Below are 23,397 nucleotides of genomic sequence, written 5' to 3' on the forward strand. Positions count from 1 at the left end.
ACACATGGAATTTATTCTTGGAACGCGCAATCAATAATTAAATCACCTTCTCGACGTTTTCACATTTTGATGATCAATGTTGAAACCTGAAATGGTTAATTTCTACCACTTCCGGTTTGAATAGAAGTTTATCTAAGGACATATAGCCTATACCTAAGACGCTGAATCGATTCCAAAAATAGTTTCTCACTAGATTGTACTATTTTTGCTCTATAGCAATATTGAAACCGGAAGTAGTCCATTTCTACCAATTCCGGTTTTCAGTAGAGATGATGATACGTTTTCTTTATAGTCTGAATCAATTCGTATAAAGTTCTTGTCGCTATCTGAAAATGAAAATTCCGGTATTACGTCTCATGATTACGTATGGGGGCTAAGAGATACGGTGATAGTGAAAGTGGATGAAACGGGAGGAAAAGGGAGAACTCCGACAAATCCCACATACATGATGTTTAACCATCACAAACAACTTGGTCGCTACCTGTTACCGTTTCTGTTCTATGGCGATCAACGTTAAAAACGGAAAAGGTTAATTTCTACTAGCTCGATATGTCTTCCCGTTGTTGTTGCTCTAATACAGTGGTTCTCAACCTAATTCTTATCACGAAACCCATTTTACCACATCTTGTCGGCGACACCCTTATAATTTCTGGTTTGTAATAAGCTTCTGTGGAATTTTTAATATACCTGTTGCGGAGAAGTAGGTATACACCCCTGCATTGATCTAGTATAACATTCTAGCTTATAGGTTTATTTGCTTCGACTGTTCTGAGTTTAAGATAAAAGTAAAAAATAAAACATTTAAGAACAAATAATAGAGAAACTAAGTCTACCTGATGGATAACAATAAGAAATGATATCAAATACAATGAGCTGATCAGTACGGTACTGTGTACCTACTTTTGGGCCACCCTGTATAGTGATAGAGTAACAGTAATATAGTCTCTACGACGAAAGTGTTGATTCAAGATGGATATTAAACCCTTTCATTGAAGAGGCCATCAAAGTAGCTGATCTAAGCCTACAACTTCTTGACCAACTAACAAAATAATCGTCGACAAATCCTTGCATCTGGTTTTCTGTAACAAAATATTTGGACAAGTTCAGGCTGAAGAGGAGAGAAGAATATCCTGTGCTGCTTTAAAAGTAATAATACCATTTGCTACATCGTACCTGTGCGAAAGTGGCTTTTCTTCCATGGTAAGCATTAAAACTGTAATGCACATTACTTTGGGCTTTCTTACCTTAAGTTGGATGTTGTAATTTTGTACTGCCCTTTATTTCCTATTACCCTTCAGTTTGTACTGCACGCATCTATGATGTTACAATTTTGTAAAATACTCTGGGTCGCCACCACATATATAAACGTGGAAATTTCTTATTAGAAGATCCAAATTCGGTCAGGAGGTGACAATGGTAATCACCATCATCTTGCACCACCATCACATCGCACAGATCCAAACAGCCGTGTTCATCCAATATAAAATTTATTATGTGGAACGTGTAGTTATTAATTTCTTAAATTATACAAATGACTAATAAGACCGATTTTATTGCAACCAATTTTTATAGAACGTGAGTATTAGAATCCGTGTACAGAGAAATTATTTGTTGGAATGGAGTGCGTTTAGCAGAAGGGGTCCAGAAGCACGTAAGAAACACAAAATTTACAGGAGAGATGAATGTTGCAAGTACTGAGACGTAACGTAACGTAACCAAGTCTAATCTAACCTAACCTAAACTTACCTAAACTAACCGAATGTGAACAAATTACCAAAATTGTATTTTTTATTTTTATTTTTTATTTTTTTTAGAAAAAGACCTGGACCGCCTCTACTAAACATAGGCCGTTGGAGTTAACAAAGTTTTACGTAACACAGGATTCATAATGTTAATAATTAAATTTAATATAGTTGGAATTCATTCACAGTGTTCATTGTTTACTGTATTCCGTATAGTAAGTTTCTTCCATATATTGTACAGTACATTTACTTGATTATGATAGTTAATCATAACTTATTTATTCTTTTACGTACTTAGTCTTTAGAATATTTCTTGGCCGCAGTCGTTTACCAAAATTTATTTGAGAAAGTAGTAAACACCAGTATATCATATATAGAAATTATTTCCATTTATTGTACATTATGCAGGATTCAGTATCTGTTCTACTACAGCAAACATCAACGGATTAACTTGTTTTCGCGAAGGCCATTATATTTCCTTAGACAGGGCACATAGCCAGGATTTCGTAAAGGGGGGGGGGGGGAGGCCGAGACATGAAATACTGTGGTTATCACACCAGGGACTCGATCATTCTAAACTATTTTACTGGAAACACATATTGGTTCGTTTAGCGAGGATTTCGTAATGAGACAGGGGGGGGGGAGTGACATGAAATACTGTGGTTATCACATCAGGAGCTCGATCAATCTAAACTACTTTACTGGCAACATATATTGGTTTGTTAAGACAATAAAACGAGGACATGGTAGTAAGTATTTTAATAACAAACTATGAAGAAATCTCGAGGAAAATAATTTTAAAAAAGTATTGAAAAAGATTTTACAATATTCACGTTCCTTCCTTTGTTTATTCAAATATAACAATTTTCCTTTCATTCTGACCTCAACTATAATAAGCCAAAGGAGTAGTAGAAAACTGGTTTTGAAACAACATGTTTGATACTGCAGAGAAGCGATCACGAAAAGTTATAATAAAAAATTTCCACATTGTTACTGAACGGCACCATGCTTTCGAAACCTTGAAATTTCTCTGACTAGTAGCACAAATTCTGAGAATTCTGTAACTTTTCTGGAAATTTCCAATTCCCTGACTTTTCCAGGATATTTCGCTTATTCGGCACCATGTATTGCAAGTTATACAAATCTCCTCATAAGAAAGAGTAACCAAAAGCTTACTGTAACTTTTTGTTTTTAATGCTGACTCTTCTTTTTACCATTTCTTTTTGTTTCATTCTTTCTTAATTTTTTTTTTCATTTCTGGTCTCCGGAACCCCCAATGACTACTTGCCTGTCCTTAGGAAATTATTTCATCATAACACAATTATTGTTTCATTTAATTATCTATATATTATTATCATTATTATTGTATTCTTGACTAAAATAAACTTTCCCTACAATATTTCATCCTTTTCTGTTACAAATTAGCAATACATAGTACCAGTACCATAATTGCACAATGAAATCAAGCTAATTTATTAGAGCATACACAACTTATATAGAATGTTGTGCTAATTAATATTATTGCTAATAAAGTTTACTCCACATATTGTGCCAATAAAGTATCATAGATCTTGGTGACTGCTACTAGTACTCAAGGAAAGTATAACGGAAGCTTGATATAATGCCAATTAGGTTACGTTTCTGCGAAACTGGTTATGGAATACAGGAATTTTGAAATATTTTAATCATTAATTCTTTTAATTAGATATATTTTCTTTTATCTGATGGCATAATAATGTCGAAGAAGGGCCTAAGCCAGGATTTCGTGAAGGGGGAGGGTCCATGACATGAAATACTGTGGTCATCACACCAGGGGTTCGACCATTCTAAACAATTTTACTGGAACATATATTGGTTCGTTTAGCCAGGATTTCGTAACGGGGGGGGGAGGAGACGAAATTCTTAAGGCCCAGGAGCTCGATCAATCTAAACTATTTACTATCAACATATATAGGTTTGTGAGGGTACGGTATGTTGGTAAGTACGTATTTTAATAAACTGTGAAGAAATCTCGAGTAAAATAAGAAAAAGTATTGAAAAAGATTATACAATATTTACATCCTTCTTCTTTTTTTAAAAAAAATATAACAATTTTCCTTTCATTATGATCTCAACTATTATAAAAAGTACATATTCACGATTATAAAAAGTACATACTCAATAATGTCTTGTAAAATATTCTGCAATACCTGCGTTCCTTTTTCTGTTGAATCAAATGTCAACAGAACTTTCTTTCCACATAAATTTCTGTTTTTATTATTCCGTCAACTACTGTCTATTTCAAATGACAGGTTAAAGGAGCAGTAGAAAATAGTTTCTGAAATAACATGTTTGATATTGCAAGGATGCGATGACGAAAAATTATTATAAAAATTGTCCACGCTGTTACGCAACGGCACTATACTTTCGGAAGCTTGAAATCTCCCTGACTAGTAGCAGAAATTCTAAGAATTCCGCAACTTTTCTAGAAATTTCAAATTCCCTGACTCTTCCAGGATATCTCGCTCACCTCGCCACCATGTATTGCAAGTAATACTCGTACAAATCTCCTCATAAGAAAGAGTAACCAAAACCTTCCTGTAGGTTTTTTTTTTTTTTTTTTACTTTTAACGCTAATCCTTCTTTTTTCTCATTTCATTTTGTTTCATCCTTCCTTAATTTTTTTCATTTCTGGTCTCGAAGGGGGGAGGGTCCGGACCACCACCCCTTGACTACGTGCCTGCTAAGCCCCAGAAGGAACTTTCTAGCTAAACATGAAGGTTGTATTTATGCCTTCCATTACAAAAGGTGATTTTCAATGTGTTACGAATATTTAATAAAATAACAGCTGTGCGTATTTGCTAATTATTACCAGATTGTATCAATTGCATTTAATATAAGGATAAGTTGGGGCTACCCTAGCTCAGTCGATAACACGGCTCACTTAAACGCAAGAAAAACGGGTCCAAACCCGGGTGGAAACTAAAAATCTTGTGGGTGCACCGCACACACAAGATTATTTGTGTGGGTGCCGGAGCACCGGAGCACCCACGTAGTCGGCCCGCGTGGTTGATAAAGGTGATTAAAGGTATATTTTACTTTATTACAGCACAGGCCTTTATGACAGTGTTCGCAAAATATTTGAACTAAAATAAATCAACCAAACATCGAGACTTCTCTGAAAACATATAGGCTAACACGACCCGCCATTGATATGCACCCACATAAATTTTGGAAAATCGGCGTCATTGTTATCATATATTTTAAATCCAAGATTTGCTTTTAATTAATATTATTCGAATAAACTCAACTTGTTTTCAAAATTCTGAGTTTTTAAAATCCATATCGAATCACTTTCATTCTTTTATTTTTTTTATTTAAATTGTCTTCTTGTGATAAAGAAAGTCATTTCTCCATTTCGTACTTTGCAATGATAATTCAGATTCTTCCGGTACAGATATAGAATAAGGTGACACACTTAACAATTAAATATAAAGTTCAAGCTTTATCGAAAATTAAACAGGTACTAAATATTATTAAATGGTTTGTTTTTTAAGAGCAAAATCAAGCAAGCAATGAAGAAATAAATAAAGTAGTGAAGAAATAAACAAAATACGAACAAAGCTGTTACGGCCAGTTGCGGAGCATAACAAAACAAAGACATGAAATCGACATTGCTGCACTAGTGAAATCACACAATGTTCAGGTATCTCATTAGCTTTCAATTTTAATTGTATTTCAATATGCAGGTTTTGTTGCATTTGTATTTTTCTGGAATTTCAGTATGCAGTTCTCATTAGTTTCATATCATACCTCTTTCATTTAAATTGATTTTTAAACAACTCTGCATCTGTTGAAAATGCTTATTAGACCTATTTTTTTTTTTTTTTTGTTCTTAACAGTGTGTATAAAAATAAAAATATGCCTATCAGAACAAAATCCAAAATATTAAAAAATATTTTCTTTTATTAGATTTTAATTATATATATCTCGTCCGCTTATCTTCGCGAGCCCCATGAAACTCTCTCGCTCCCCCTAGGGGCCGTGACCCCCAGGTTGAGAAACCCAGCTCTAATAGCTGTCGACATACATAGCCGTTTTATAAGACTTCTAACATTCATGCCTATTCTAGCTTGCAAAGCTAAAATGTCTGACCGATCCTAGCTAGTAAGAGCAGGAAATTCATTAAAACATTACTGTATGCATAACATTAGACTGTTTGGAATAGCTATATTGTTCTCTTGATGAAATATACTATGACATTTTTGATCTTTACAATTCTTCTACTCTTGCTCTAGGACCTTGCACGTAAATCACTAGCTACGTCAGCAATTATCCCGAACACCGTGACGTAACTTGGCTAGAGGTTTACGTCATTAGAACTACCGATCGTTTGCTTGCAAATGGGAAATCTACTTCTTTTCGTCTCCAATGAAGCAGCTGTAAATGAGTTCGATTACCGATAACAGTCATTAATAGAAACACACTGGACATTATTTCACAAGGGAAATTTTCTCTTATTGTACACAATGAAAAAAAAAAAGTTTAAAGTTCATATCAAAGCTTTTCTTATACTTTTGTTTATTCTGTATTATTTTATTTTACCAGGCAATGAAATTTTCTTTGTGTGAAATATATTTGTGATTCTAAAATGTGTCTCTCTCACGATGCGAGAGACTTGACTTCGATTCCCGGTGGGAGGATTCCACGCGATAGGTCCACGTTTCATATTACTTTGGCAACTTAACCTTACACCCGGATACTTTCCAACTACGTAGTTTAAGAATCTTGGAGCGAGCTCTCTGGCTCAGTGGTATAACGGTCACCTCTGGTTCAAAGGATCTCTGGTTCCATTCCAACCGTGTACATTTATAGTAGACAACATCGTGTTCTTCCGTTTTTCCCATATTCCCATTCTTATCATAATAATTCACTTTCGTTAATAATCGTAGGACTTAAAATTTTAAAAATCCTGAAAGTTCATCGCAGCAGCTACAAATGTCTGCCATTAGGTCATTTTATGTGCTTATCTCATCCAGGCAAGATAGATCCTTTGAGTATTATCCCTTCATTCTTTCAGGCCTACGCAACAATATTTTTCTTTTCATATTGTTGTTAAGCAGCTAAAGTACGGGTTTCCTGGATTCAATATCCGGTGATTAGTGCCTCCCTCAGATACAGATCTAAATAGTGGGGGCGGACGTCACTTGGATAGTAGTTACGTCTCATGTAACCTAAGAAAAGAACATTAATTGCTCCTGAAAAAGAACGTTAATTCCTGATGAAAAAGCAGTAATGGGTCATGTTCACGATGCTCATGAACATAAGGCAAGTATGGTAATTTAAGGTGAAGTGAGGTCGAATCCAGGATGTCTTCACTAAAACGTAACAACAAATATTCACCCAGTACGTACGATATGAATGCACCCATAAACAGCAAGTTCTCAATTTATTGCAGTCTGTTTTCTGCAGTCTCTTCTTATGATAAAGCTTCACTCCTGTCCGATCAATTCAATTTTACTTTGTTCAGAAGTATCACCTGTTATAATCCCTAGTACTACCTACAAAGTGCCCCACATGCACCATGCGGGGGTCTTTCATGTTGGTTACCAAAATTGTCAGGTAACCTTCCAGATATAGTTGGTGTGATGTGACTGAAGGAATGAAAGAAACTACAGAAATCTTCAGTCGAAGTGATTGCCGTCGTCCCCTGTGTTGCTATGCAACCACGCATAATATTTTCAAAATGTTTCACCTTTTGCCGTTAATTATGTTATCGATTACCCACCAACGTATTTCCTGTTCCTTTTGGCCTACATTGGACTCATCTTTGAGTGTATTCAAGTCTATGAACCCGTCTGCGGAATGTCAGTAAAATTTCTCATTTTTCACTAACTTACTACTTACTATTCTATTGATAAAATCTACATAAATCTCAAACTCAGGGGGGGGGGGGCAATTGCCCCTTCCTGTCCCCCCTAAATGACGCCCCTGTTATTAACAGTCCCCCCTCAGAAAAAAAGAAATAAGAATGAAAAGAAGCGAAATAAAAGAAGATTCAAAATATTGAGACTAATTATTTCGGGAGACATGGAAGTTGTCGTGTCCCTCTGGTTTTCCACAAACATTAAACATTACAGTGGTATTCGTTCGCTAATGAATCTGCAGTTGTAGAATATTTCTCCGCAGCGTCAGTAAAATTCACAATTAACAGAATTTCGAAGTAGAGGATCAGAATACAAATGATGCTTTTGAAGTTTTAGGATCAAAGTTTCGTCCTCCCCATCACCCTCCCTAATCCTTCTGTTCTCTTGTATTCGAAACTAACGAGCTCTTTGTGTATTTAGGCGTATTCACATGGTTTTAATTGCAAACAGGTAGATATTCCTTCCCAAATCGTTGCGTTTTATATTTAACAATCTGTTGCATGAATTATATTTATTTCACATTAGCAAAAACGTGAAATTCCTAACTTTCAAAACGCGCAAAGTATTTTCGTGTAACATGGACATACTCATTTTTTTACATTGGCATATTTCAATCACAGATCTAAAGGAAAGCCAGATTAAAAATAAATAAATAAATTGTTACTATAAGCTAAGGCAGTTGTTCTCAACCTCACGACACCCATTTTATAACATCCTTTTGCCAGTGACTCCCTTATAATTTCTGGTTTGTAATAGGCTTGTGTGGAATTATTAATATTCCTATCGCGGAGATCTCACGATATCCATCTATTTCTATAACAATAGAATTCATTTCTAGTATATAGTGGATACAGTAACAGTAATATATTCCCTACGATGAAAGTACTGCTTCAAGATGGATATTAAACCCTTTCATTGAAGAGGTCATCAAAGTAGCTGATCTAAGCCCACAACTTCTTGAACAACTAATAGAATAATCGTCTACAAGTCCTTGCATATGGTTTTCTGAAACGAAGACTTAGACAAGTTCAGGCTGAAGAGCAGAGAAGAATATCCCGGTCTGGTATCTTCTGCTTTATAAACAATAATTCCATTTGCTACGTCGTACCTGTGCGAAAATGGTTTTTCTTCCCTGATAAGCATTAAAACAAAGATAAGAAATCGCTTATCAGTTGAAAATGACTTGATAATGTGTGTCACGAAGATTGAACCGGACATTGGCGCACTAGTGAAATCACACCATGCTCAATTATCTCAGTACCTTTCGATTTTAATTGTATTTCAATATGCAGGTTTTGTTGCATTTGTATTTTCCTGGTATTTCAATATGCAGTTCTCATTAGTTTCATATTGTATCTCTTTCACTTAAATTGATTTTTAAACAACTCCGCACCTGTTGAAAATGATTAGTAGAATTTTTTTTAACAATATGTATAAAAATAAAAATACGCCTATCAGAACAAAATTCAAAATAATATTTCAAGCATTTTCGGGTATTAGATTCTAATTATACTTATATGGAACCCTCTCGCGGCCCCTCCTAGGGGTCGAGACCCCCAAGTTGAAAAAACCCTAATTACTGGTATCTCTCTCATCTTTGGATATTTTTCTCCCTGTCATACACTAACAATATTCAAGACTTTTAATCACCAACGTTGTTTTAACTTTCTGATTACCTCTGTTTCAAATTGTACGACAGTTTAGTTTCTCAACTTTTTTTTAAGGCTATATTTTGCCTCAATCCCTAGAAGTAATGTGGATACCTTTCACATATAAAACGTTTCACCAAATACGACAGACTAAAGCGTCATCTTAGTGAGTTTAAGAACACCATTATCGTGAAACGTGACACTTCAAACTTTTCAAACTAAGGTAAGTTACACTTAAGTTTATATCAGTAAATAAAACTTTGATCGAACATTTAAAAAAAGTAACAAGAAATAACTTATTCTGCTAATAATCATTCTATGAAAGAAATATATATCCAGAGAACTTGTTCGTTCAACGTATTTTTCATGAAATTAAAGAAATGTTTTCTACAGTCCTCTGTGTGGAAAAATCATTTTTTAAAAAATGCTTATTCTGATTTCGGAACTACACATAATATAAATAAAAATAAAGGTGACCAAACTAAACGTTTGTATTTCAATAACATGTGTTAATTAACAGAGATTATCTTTGTCTGATTAAAAGAATGAAATAGTATTTAATTAGCTTAATCAGATAAAGATAATGTCTGTTAATTAAAATATTGATTACGGTAAGATTTTATTTATATTTCAAAAATATCATCTTCGAAATTCAGAACATCAATTTTTCTTTATAGTTCAATCAATTATTAATTTTCACGTCACGCACAAAGAGTCAAATGATTAAATAAATTCATAACTTTACCCCTTGGTATGATTTTTCCTTTGAAAGAAATAACATTTGTTTCCCTGCTTGAATGGCGTAATATTTAATTTCCTGATTGAAAGACGTAATATTAATTTCTCTGCTTGAAAGACGTAATATTTATTTCTCTGCTTGAAAGACGTAACCTTTATTTCCCTGCTTTAAAGACGTAAACTTTGTTTCCCTGCTTTAAAGACTTAATACTTATTTCTCTGCTTGAAAAACGTAATATTTATTTCTCTGCTTGAAAGACGTTACCTTTATTTTCCTGCTTTAAAGACGTAAACTTTGTTTTCCTGCTTTAAAGACGTAATACTTATTTCCTTGCTTGAAAGACGTAATATTTATTTCCCTTCTTGATAGACGTAATATTTATTTTCCAGCTTGATGGACGTAATATTTATAGCCCTCTTAAAAGACGTAATATTTATTTTCCAGCTTGAAAGACGTGATATTTATTTCCCTGTTTCATCCGAGTTTGTCGTCCCTTTTCGATTGTAAGTCAACACAAGATACGAGGAACTTGAATATCGCTTAGTCGGGTTTTGGAACTAACGCAAATTGAAGTCGAAAATTAAAAATTTGACCAATACATAAAACTTATACTCATAACCTCGTGTTGCAGTTTTGGCAATGATGTTAACACGAAACTGTAACACAATGTTGTTAAACAGTAAATAAGAAAGTAAGTTTTAACAGTAAATATGTTAAAATGAACTAATTAAACACAAGTTATGCTCTTTAGACTAAAGGAAATGTATCATTAATGGAAGTGAATAATTGTGAAATTAAATTCCTTAAGCTTTTCAATTGGAATCGAACCTGTGATCCTGGAAGCGCTTGTGTAGTAGCGCTCGTCATAAGACCAGCGGGAAGTTTACAAACTTGAAATATGAACAGTTAGACATTTCGAAAATCGGTTTATGTACGTCTATTCCTGTTAAAGGATCGAACCTGAATCCGAGTATACAGAAGACTCACACTTGTCAAGCATTTTATACATGCTGTAAGTGATTTTTAAGGTATGTGAGAACAATAATACACTAATCCACGTAAAAAAGAATGGTGTGAAGTTTGCAACTTAAACTAGTTTCGCTATTAGAAATTATGTTTTGAGCAGACTTAAGAATTTGCGCTGAAGTGTAGCAAATCTGCTTAAATGAAGTTGGGTAAAGTTCTTTTATCAAGGAAAACCTGTACTTTTAGACATTCAAGATGCTGTATGCTGAAGTACTCCATGAGGCTTATAATAATATAGTAATGGATAGGCATTACTACATTTCTGCCTACTTTGCACTTCGTTAACACTAGTAGTATTCACCCTGTGGCAACTCGAGACATCTTACCAGCAGATAAAATAATGTTAGGTGTACAAAGATGATAACGTGGGTCACCACGGCGGATCAAGGAGGGGAAGGCCTCCAGCTGTAGAGGTTAGATGCGAACAGGAGCATCGGAACCGGGGGCAAGAGGGCCAGCTGCCCCCCCCCTGAAATTTTTATGGAAGGCAAGATACTCGTTTTGCCCCTCCACTTTCAGACTGTAAAAACATCACATACAAGTGATTATATGAACTAATTTTGTTTCTTTATGGTAATGTGAAAAAAAAAGAGATTCATCTTTCTCTTTGAGACATGAGAACGGGCGCTTTATCTCACCCCATATTAGACAGAAAGATTTAGGAAAAATAACTGAAAATTCTCTCGCTTTCCCTTGGTGTACATTCTCAAAACACTGTAAATTCTTTAAGAATTGTTGTTTAAGTAATTGTAAGTCTGCAATTTAAAACGAGTTGTTGAGCGAGATTTTAAAGTTTAAAAAAGATAATACTAGTTTAAATACGTAACAGGACATTTAAATATATTTTCTATAAACTTAAATTATTCTTATAAGCAATACGCAGAGTGCAGTTTTATAGTGAGGAAAAATGTATCCCTTGTGAGCGCTAAAAAATAACAATATTTAGGACATTCTTGCTTGAAGAGGGGGCAGGGAGAGGACACGTTCACAAACATCAGCAAGGACACTTCCGACAGGGATGTATGCGGGAGTTGGCCCGCCGAAATACCGATTATTCTGCATATTGAATTGAAAGAAACAAGAGGGTGAGAATCAGAAATTGCCGTTGCATACGTATATAGAGTACAAATGGTTATAAAAGAATATCGTAACATTTGGGACTTATACAGTATAGTATACTTGCTCGTAGTTGAGTTAGTGCACCAACCGCGTTGGTGTAATAATACTGTTTGTTTTGGTGTTCCTCTTTCATGAATTTTGTTTTCTCCGTGTTTGTGTGCCTGTTTTATGCAAAAACGTATAATGTTTTGAAGCATAGTGTCCTATATCTAAGAATCAATTTATTTTCTTCATATTACCCCAGGGGTAAAATTGGATCTGAGAAGGTAGGGCGCGGTAGATACCGGCATGACATCACGCCGTCTCCTGTCTATCTTTGCCCATTGTAATTTTTTAGGAACTGGAGGGACGACGTACGTATTTTGGGGGGATGGGGAGATGGCGTCCCCTCGCGTCCCCCTCACTTTTACCACCTGAAAAGATACACTAAATCAGCAACATTTTTTTTAAACAAATGCGACAGCTCTTCTAAATTTTAAAACAGGGTAGAAACATTTTCTTTAAGTTAAATTTCTTGGATTAAAAATAAAAATATAGGTATTATTCTAAATAGTTTTCTGTTTGCTGTGAACCCAATGATTTGTAATTATAGAATATTGCAAACATTATTATTATTAGTTTTTCAGCCCCACAAATTCAATAACGAGCAGCCTTGCCGCAATGGTAGCGTTACGGCTTCGCTTTCGGGAGGTCCGTGGTTTGATCTCCGAGACCAGCCATCGTGACAGGTTATTTCACGGTTTCCCTCAGGCAAATGCTGGGGTGGTGCGTTCTTTAGGAGCAGTGACTTCCTCTTCTAATTACTTCTTCCTTCCTTCCTCTGTTCTTTTTCCGGGTTGTGTGCTCGCCGAGGGATGTCATCCCTTAGTCACGTGAAGGGCTCATATAACCAAACTTGGTGAAGAGCCCATAAAAATTCAAATTCTATTCCATCCACAAAGCCGATGGTCTAATTACTAGTTGGCCAATCTTAGCAACAATTTTTCAGCGCACAATTATTATTTACAGAGTTGAAATTTTGGTTCACAGAGTTGATATTTGTGTTTGGATTCTCTTATCGTTACTTTACCAGCACAACAGAAAACAAAATGAACACTGCTTAAGTTCTCGGAAGGAGCACTCAGTTTACACATTAACGATCGCTTGAATCCCTAACTACCCTAATCACATAACGTTCACTTAGGCCATGTAGGAGAGAGTGGTGAAACCTGTAAATCCATCTGACATTGAAATAAAAGAGTTAACTTTACATTACTAAATCGTTTGCTGCTTATGTTAGGATGCAAGGAAATTTATATGTTACACATGTGTTCCTTACTTTAGTTATTACTTTATTCCTTACTTTATGTCTAACCGAAAAGGACCCCTTCTTGACTCTTGGTTAATATCATCAACAAAGAAAGTATCGAAAATTACAAGCCTTCCTAGTATTTAAGACAAAACTTAAGCAACAATCAGTGCCAGCGTTGGTACAGAAAGTTTACAACGAAATACATCTGAGAATTCTCTGCAATGTGCCTGACTTAAAGTATCGGATTCCACAAGCACTTGCAAGTAGCAATTTGAGCAAAGTATCAGGCAAATAGCGACAAATTCCCCCAACACTTCCACACAGAATTTGCCTAAAGAACTTGATGAAATATCCTGTATAACCGATCAAGGGAAAAAGTTCGAAATTACTGTCTTAGAAAATAATACCCAGTCGACTAAGGATTTCAATTTTTCACGAAAATCCACGTCGATCTTGTTGCGAAGAATGGTTTCATATATTCCCTGATTACATTATGATACAGTCAGAGATTATGTTTTGTTGTGATAGTATAAGGCATATCATTTGACAGGTAACATGTTGATGCAAGGAGCGGAATTCACTTTTCTCTCCATAGGGTTCAAGAACTGGAAAAAGGACGCAGACAAATTCAGAGCACATTAGAAAAGCTGACTCCATTATCCGAATAGTGTTCGTGTGGGCATTCCCAACATAATTTAAAAATATGTGTATAAAATGGTAAAAATTGTAGTTACAAACAAGCATTTTTTGTAAGTAGTACAATTTTTACTATTTTATAGGTTTTTAACTCTGATTTAAGTAGTTGAAAATGTTTGCACTATACCAAAATCCAGCACAAAACTGGCACTGGATTTATTAATCTTAAAGATGTAAACCAAGATGCCTCTCGTAGATGGAAATTTTACCCTCATGAAACTATTTACAGCTGCATTATATTATTATTATTATTATTATTATTATTATTATTATTATTATTATTATTATTATTATTATTATTATTATTATTATTATTGTCCAGCCATGTTATATTACGAACACATATTCGTATTATCTTACCTATTTCACATTCCCGTGCCTATTTTGAAGACAGTAGTTCAAAATCAGTTTGTCCCGCCCCCAGCTGAAAAATACTTCCGACGCCACTGGCTGCGAATATTTTGAATAAGTAGTTGCAGATAGATGATAAGGTGTGGTCCTCCAGCTTGGGGGGTTTGAAGTGAGGTTAACAACCGTGTCCTGTAGAAAAGGCACTTGTTCAGAAACATTCACAAAAGTTTTGGCCCAGGACTGATAACTTAGCACAACCTAAGCAAAATAAAATGGACAAAAGATTTGGAACATGGAACAAAATAAATCTTTACATGGCAGGCGCCTTAAAATCCGTAACGAGTGAGTTTGAGAAATACAGGATGGACCTAGTAGGAGTTGAGGAAGACAGGTGAGAAGGAAATGGATCTGTGAAGTCCGGAAATTTTACGTTCTTTTACCGGGAAGGAAATAAAAATCACCAAGTAGGAATAGGGTTTTTCGTTCACAAACGAATATTACCAGCAATTAAGCGGGTTTAATTTGTTAATGATAGATTTTGTTTTATTACTCTTAAGAGTTGATAGTGTGATATTAGTATTCTAAAATGTGTATGCCCCAGCAGAAGATAACGATGACCAGTTTTTATGAAGAAGTAGACTGGGTATTTGACCAGCTCCCCCGATACCATATGAAAATTCTATTAGGGGATTTGAATTGGAAGGTAGGACGAGAGGATATTTTCAAATCGATTATAGGGAACGAAAGTCTGCATAAGGAAAACAATGACAACGGTTTTAGACATATGAACTTCGCAATATCCAAAAGACTTTCGTGAAGAGTACAAATTTCCAACATTGCGACATTCATAATTAAACTTGGAGCTCATTACAGGGAAAATACATAATTAAATCGATCACGTTTTAGTAGATAGCAGACCTCAGTCTAGAATAATTGATGTTCGTTCCGAGGAGCTGACTGTGACGCTGATCACTATCTGATAGCAGTGATAATAATAGAAAGAATATCCTTAAATAAAGGAAACATTCAACATCTAAATAGAAAAAGGTTTAATTTAAAATAATATATAGAAGCGACAGTCTAGACGGGATGCCAGATTGAACTGTCAAATATATTCTCAGTCTTAGAAAGTTCGGAGCGTACTAGTGTTGAGGATACTTAGGTTGAAATTAAATATAGTGTTAAAATTTCAGCGAAAGAAAAATTGGTGCTTGCGGAAATACATAGGAACAAACCATGGTTCGACTAGGAATGCACTAAACTAGCAGAAAAAATAGGCAAAACTAAGCTGGTTACAGAATTCAAACGATATACAACTAACTCTTTGGCCTATGGAACCTGAAGGTTCATTGCCGCGTTCACAAAAGCTCTCCCACTGACGTCTATTCTTAGCCAAATGGATCCAGTTTCTACTTCGTATTCCTATTTCTGCGAGATTCTCCCATCTGCGCCTAGGTGTTCCTAATGGTCGTTTTCCGATTGGTCTTCCGATTAAGACTTTGAAAGCGTTCGTACTGTCTTCCATCCTGGCAACATGACCTGCCTAAATAAACCTTCTAGATTTGATGACCCTAACAATGTTTAGTAAACTGTATAAATTATGTAGTTCCTCGTTATGAAGTTTCCGTCATTCCTCATTTCCGCTCCTCTTGGGTCCGAATATTTGTCTCAGGATCTTGCTCTTTACGATATAACAACACAAAATTTCGTTGACATCAGGCGGGAAACTTCCAAAAACTTAAGAACGAAGAAACGGAATTTTTGAAAGCTGAAATAAATTAACTTGAAGATAATACTAAAAATAAAACGGACAGGACATATATATAAGGGCATCAACGAATTTTAAGAAAGACTATCAACCTCGCGGTTTTATTATATTAACGATTCTCACTTATACTGATACCATCTTGAATAGATGAAAAGATGTTTTCAAGACTTGCTCAACAAAATATCTAGCACTACTAAATACCTTGCACCTCCAACTTCAGTAGAAGGATACAAGCGGAAATAGAAAGTATCCTTAGGATTCGGGATTCATACCGAAAATAATTTCCTGCTATTACCATTTTTACTCATATGGAACTGGCTGAAATGTACAATTCAAGTTTCAATAAAGTTATCAGGGCCGAGATTGAATTTATTCTTGAGATCTGAACGCATACCATAAATACTGTAATATCCTAAACATGGTCTATATTTATAAGCATCAAAACGTGCTCCTTATTTGTAAACATGTGCTCCTTGTCATAGAAGAGGAACACTAGTTCCACCGCTGTGCAAAAGAGGGTATAAAACACCATGTGAGGTCTTCATTGACATCAATGTCAGCTGGTCATTCCTGGTCTTCTACCTTGTCTGGAGCTTTGAGAAATTTAACCTAATATACGAGGCCTGTCTAAAAAGTATCCGACCTTAATTTTTTCCACGCAAAGTAGTGATTCTCAGGCGGCGCCACCGTGCACGGTGGAAGGAGGAACCTTAATGCGCATGCTTGAATTTTTTCACCGCGTTCGCGTGTGCCAGTCGTGAGCTGGTTGTCGCGAAGTGAGGTGCTGTTGGTAGTGTTCGTCGGATTTAGTGTTTCTCGCAAGATGACTGAACGAATTGAGAAAAGATACTACATCAAATTCTGTCAGAGGCTGGGTGATTCTCAAAGCCAAACAATTCGTAAGATTCAGCAGGTGTTTGGAGAAGATGCGATGGGTGTAACACAAATTAAACAATGGTTCAACCGATTCAAAGATGGCCGCACATCAGTCGAGAGTGAGCAGCGTAACGGCAGGCCCCAAACTGCTCGGAATGCAGCTGTTGTTGAACGGGTGCGAAATTTGGTGATGGCAGATCGCCGTTTGACAGTGCGGGAGATTGCAGAAGATGTTGGAGTGAGTAAAGATTCTGCACATGCAATTTTGCGTGACGATTTGAACATGAAACGAGTGGCTGCTAAATTTGTAACCAAGTTGCTGTCTCAGGAACAAAACGACACCCATTTTGACGTTACACAGGACCTTCTGGAAACCACCAATACTGATCCTGGGTATCTGAATTCCGTGATAACTGGAGATGAGTCATGGATGTACGGGTACGACCCAGAAACAAAACAACAATCGTCTCAATGGAAGCATCCCGATTTTCCAAGGCCGAAGAAAGCGCGGCAGGTGCGAAGCAAAATCAAGGTGTTGCTGACTGTTTTATTCGATGCCTGTGGAATTGTGCATCACGAGTACGCACCGGAAGGACAAACAGTGAAAAAGGAATACTATCAAGATGTTCTCAGGCGACTCCGTGACGCAGTCCGGTGCGAAAGACCAGACATGTGGACAGCGAAGAACTGGCACGTCCATCATGACAACGCCCCAGCACATTCATCCCAATTGATCCACACGTTCTTAGCCAAACATGGAATTACAACCGTTCGCCAACCTCCCTACTCTCCAGACCTGGCTCCTTGTGACTTCTGGTTGTTTCCAAAATTGAAGACGCCTCTAAAGGGATCCCGTTTTGAGAGTAGAGAAGACATAATGCGGAACACGACGACGGAGCTGAACAACATTCCAAAAGAAGACTTCCAGCGGTGTTTCCAGCAGTGGAAGGATCGGTGGGCTAAGTGTGTGGAAGCACAAGGGGCCTACTTTGAAGGGGATTAGGGTCCCAAATCTGTCAGGTATTCGCAACCATTTTTCTGGCCAAACGTCGGATACTTTTTAGACAGCCCTCGTAAGACTCTTAGCTTGCCTGGAAGACCGAGAATTCCTAAACCACTACCACTTACCTAGCCTATAGCTCTGTGGTATCCTTCCCTTGGGTAAGCAGGTCTTTTGGGACACCTATTTAACCTGACAATATACATAGAGAGTGTTGGTCTTTGGATCACAGTTATTATGATTTTATATGTTATATACAGCAGATATTTTATAATTAAAAAATGGGGGAGAAAATCGAAACTCATGTGCTAAGTTGCTGTACCTACCACTTTCTTCATTTCACCATTTCATTCCTCATCATCACCGTCTCCTTTAGCCTAGCCGGCGTAAGCGTGGGACGTAAAATTCAAAAATTTCATTTCATTTTCACATTATCAAGGTAATTTTGCAATATTTTTTAGCAATTCCCTACCATTTTGTTGTTGTTGTTGTTGTATTCGTAGATCGCTGAATCCACGGTCCTCCCCACGAAAACCTTTTTGTCTTCTGAAGATCACCTCATTGATGGGGGCAGATAACATAGCTTGTCATTTAATATTCTCAAGTGTTCCCCGGTGCCTCATGATAGGAGACCCAATGAGACATTCAGAGCGCTTCATTCGATGCGCTGTTTGACATTGTCTTATCTCACTTTCTTTCGTTTCATTCTTTTACCTCCAGTCATTTGCGATATCTATATGCGATATTGGATAGGTCATCTGATCGTGCAAGGATTCACAGTTAAGTGGTGACCATTTCGTGAACTGTGCCACACCAAAGATAAAGTGAGTCAGTGGTCGTGGGTCAACAGGACGTGACCCACTGCCGCCCATCGCCCACTCTGACCCACCAATACTCACGGACCCACTCTGCTTAGCGCATTGTAGACAGCATCTTCTGAACACTGGTGAATTTTTCTACGTTTTACTTTCAAGGCCTCCATTTTTCTTCCTTTTTTGATTTGTTTATATTTACTTACCTGAGATGAGTATTATCTAAGTGAAAAAAGAACCTCTTGCGCTTTTAAATATTAATATTTGTAAGTGTAATTGCAATGCGCCTTACTACTTGGCTTTCGAGACACAGATTGTATGTTTCTAGAGGAGCTAACTACTGGGAAAAACATATTTTTGAATCACCTCTAATATATGAATCATTATATAAAAATGTATGTAACTGTATGTGCGTGACCATCACGGCCAAATGTCAAAACCAAATGAAATGAGTTTTGGTATGTAGTTAGGTCCGAATCCCAACTGGGATGGTATTATATCACTTTCATTATAATACATGCCGTGAGAGCGAGTGGGGTCCGAATATTTGCGAAAAGATGAGTATCTCACGAGTGGATCAGATAGGGTGATTGGTCATGGTGGCTAGTGGATTAGAGTGGGTCATGGTAGGTCGTGGGTCACGATAGATAGTGGGTCAGTGAGTCGTGGGTCAAGTTTCTATTGACTCACGCCATATCTGTGTCACACAAGAATAACATTTTCCTACGTTAGTTTTTCCTTTATCTATTAATATAAATGATGTATCAAATGACACAGAAATCACTTAAATTTTTTCCAATAACTTCTGGGTTTTCTTAATAAGTACCTTGTAGATCATGCATGTGCAGATTGGAACAGGGGATGGACCAGTCACAGAGGACTTGCTGGCATCGAGGGCCGTACGTTTTCAATGTTAAAACTCGCTCATCATACACTAACATCACAGGGACATAAAAACTGTTATAACAGTAACCAATATATATACTTATTTTTTTTTTTTAAAAAAGTAGGAAAATGCATTTACACCATTTTAGTGGAAAACTTGACCCTTTATGTCCTGGAGTAGTCTGTCAGTGTTCGATGGTACACTGGATGTTCCGACGTGGAGAATACTTTCCAGTTAGGTATCAGTTATAAAGAAAAAAAAATCAGTTCATTTTAAGAGATTACGTAAGCAAAACATTTTTAATAACGGGTCAGGCGGGCCAAATGAAAGGGTTGAATGAGCCGAAACTGGCCCGGGGACCAGCTGTTGCACATGGCTGCTGTAGAATAACCAGAGAGTTTTATTTAATGGTACCTCGGTGAGATTTTCATTTTTCAAACTGTGTTTTGCCCTTTGATCTGTAACAATTTGTAGTTTATAATCACCTTATGTTTTATCTGGAACACTCTGTATATGTTTCCAGACTCTAAACTTCACTCCCTACACTACTTAGCACGTTTCACTGATAATTCATGGTCAGGATATCAAGTCTTTGCAACATATTTCTGGTTTCCTAGGCTTTTTTTTTTTTTTTTTTTTTTTTTAGCTCTTCTCGATTTTCTCTAGACGTTAGACCAATCTCAGATACAGTGAACTGATAGCATAATTACACCCACAGGGTATTCGAATAATACACAAGAGTAGAATTAATATGCCACCCACAGTTTGAAAACCATTTTAAATCTTGCATAGTTATTACGTAAAAGCATTCAAGCCATTACGTGCACATTTCAAGTACGCTAAAGTATGCGGCTTAGAGGAGGTAAACAAAAAATAAAAAAAAGGGGGGAATGCGCTTCTGTGATTAATGGTTTTGTTCAACCGTCTCAGTCTGTGCAGGTAATGGAGGTATCTCGTTTTTTTTTTTTTTTTTTCCTTCAACCTTGGAAGTGGTAGAAAATTGCGTGAGTTTATTACATAAGAATATGACGTGTCAATTGTCAGCGCTTATCGACGTCAGTCTTGTGTTATTGTGGGCTGGAGTGGATAAATGGTTCATTTCAACAAGAGGAACTGGTAGTTTCTAGAATGGACTCCTCGCGCCATTCAGTGCTGATGATGAATTTGTTTTCGTGTGCTAAAATTATACATTAAACAAAGCAGTTTAGTTCCCGTGTTTCTGTACGCTTTTGAACATATCTTATCTACGACTTGGTTTGTACTTACAAGGTTCTCTGTTATTAATACTGACATATTTACGAAGTTCTTTCTTACCTTTTCTATTAGTGGTCTGCGATTTATTAATTCCAAGAGTGACCATTACTGAAAAATATTAAGGTTTTTTAAGGAGATTAGTTTGTCAAATCTTCTAAAAGTCATTAAATATGTGAATTCCCTATTTGTCCTTCCGTCCAGTCGGTACACAATAAATGTCAAACCTTACTTGATGGATCACCACCAAATTTGGTGAGAATGTTGTTCAGAAAGTTAAAAAGTTAGTTTGTTTGGTCAAAAAGTTAGGAATCAAAGTTCGTTGATGTACATGACATTCAAACCGGAAGTCGCAGAAGCCAATCATTTCCGGTTTTAATATTGATCACTAAAGAGCAAAAACGGTAATACATAGCGAGAAGTGAAGTCCTGCAATCTGTTTAACTCACAAAGAATACATTTCATATCTGTCCTCAATTCTACATTAAAACGGGAAGTGATAGAAATTCATTACAACTTCTGCTTTCAATATTCATCTGAAGAAAAAACATAAAAAATAGTGAGATGAGTTTTTTTTTTTTTAAATCGATTTAGCTTTTCAAGAATAGGTACCATAATCTCCCTTAACTCCTTATGTTCATATCAGAAATGGCAAAAATCAACTCCTTTCCGTTTTAGTGTTGATTACAAATAGAGTAAAAATGGTAACAGAATGGAATGGTAATGAAATGGAAATATATCTTTCGTAGAAATTATAATTCTCGAAATATTTTAATTAACCTTCTGATTCATTCATCTGCATGCTTTGACTTATCCAATTCAACCTTCTAATACATTCATTTGTCTCATTTAATTCTTTCATTTCCATCTTTTGATTTATTCATTTACATCATTTGATTCCTTCATTTGCCTTCTCTGATTCATTCCACTGCATGCTTTGACTCAATCATTTGCACCCTTTGATTCATTCATTTACCTCTTTTAATTCATTCATTTCCATCCTTTGGTCCATTCATTTACATCATTTGATGACTTCATTCAGATCCTCTGATTCATTTGTTCGCATCTTTTGATTCATTCATTTCCACTCATTGCTACATTCATTTACATCACTTGAGTTCTTCATTTACGTCTCTGATTCATTTCTCTGCATGCTTTGACAAGCTCATTTACACCTCTGATTCATTCATTTGCCTACTTTAATCCATTCATTTTCATCTATTGAATCATTCATTTATATCGTTCCTCTGATTCATTCGTTTGCAGCTTTTGATTCGTTTATTTCTATTCTTTGGTCCATTTTTTGATACATTCCTTTCCATCCTTTGATTCATTCATTTGCATCATTTGATTCCTTCATTTACATCCTCTCATTCATTTGTTAACATCTTTTAATTCATTTATTTGTATTCTTTGATCGATTCATTTCTATTCTTTGATCCATTCATCTCCATCCCTTGATTGATTAATTTGCATAATTTGATTCCTTTGTTTGCATTCTTCGCATCTTTTGATGCATTCATTTCCATTATTTTGATCATTCATTTTCATTCTTTGACTCATTCATTTACATCATTTGATCTCTTTATTTGCATCTTTTGATTCATTCATTTGTATCTTGTGATTCATTCATTTCCATCTTTTGATTCATTCATTTCCATCTTTTGATTCATTCATTCCCATCCTTTGATTCATTCGTTTGCATTTCTCAATGTGTCAATGAATATTGATGGTGGACATAGTGACTCAATAGTGGAGTTCTCACGTTTGGTACTAGGGGATCTGATTCGATTCCAGGCTGTGCGAGATAGTGATGGGCAACATTGTATCCGCGTGTTTTCTCAGAGTTCTCACATTTTTTCATACCATTTTTTCCATAAGAATGTACTTTCATTAATTATTCGTATTGTATAGCCACGAAACGATAACTGTTGGACATCAAATGAAAGGTTTAATTTCATTCCTTGTTTTTCAATGAATCCTGGGAAAAAGTTTGACAGAATTTTTAAATGAACCAACTAATTTAAATTTGACGCATAAACCGCGGGAGAGCGTGCAAAATGAAAGATCACGCATATTTGCTAGTTGCTATGCGTAACAGAATGTAACTGATCTGACACCCAACTGTTGCTATATTTTATTTGCAAGTGACCTAGATTTCAAAAACCAAACATACATCCACAGTATGTTACGTTTTATTCCAAGCACACTAAAAGGATATCATAATTAACTCTAAAAAAGAGATAGCTACACGAAAAAGCGCGAATCCCCTTTATATTAAAAGA

This window comes from Thermobia domestica, chromosome 16, assembly GCF_964235325.1.
Source record: "Thermobia domestica chromosome 16, izTheDome1.hap1.1, whole genome shotgun sequence".
NCBI lineage: Eukaryota > Metazoa > Arthropoda > Insecta > Zygentoma > Lepismatidae > Thermobia > Thermobia domestica.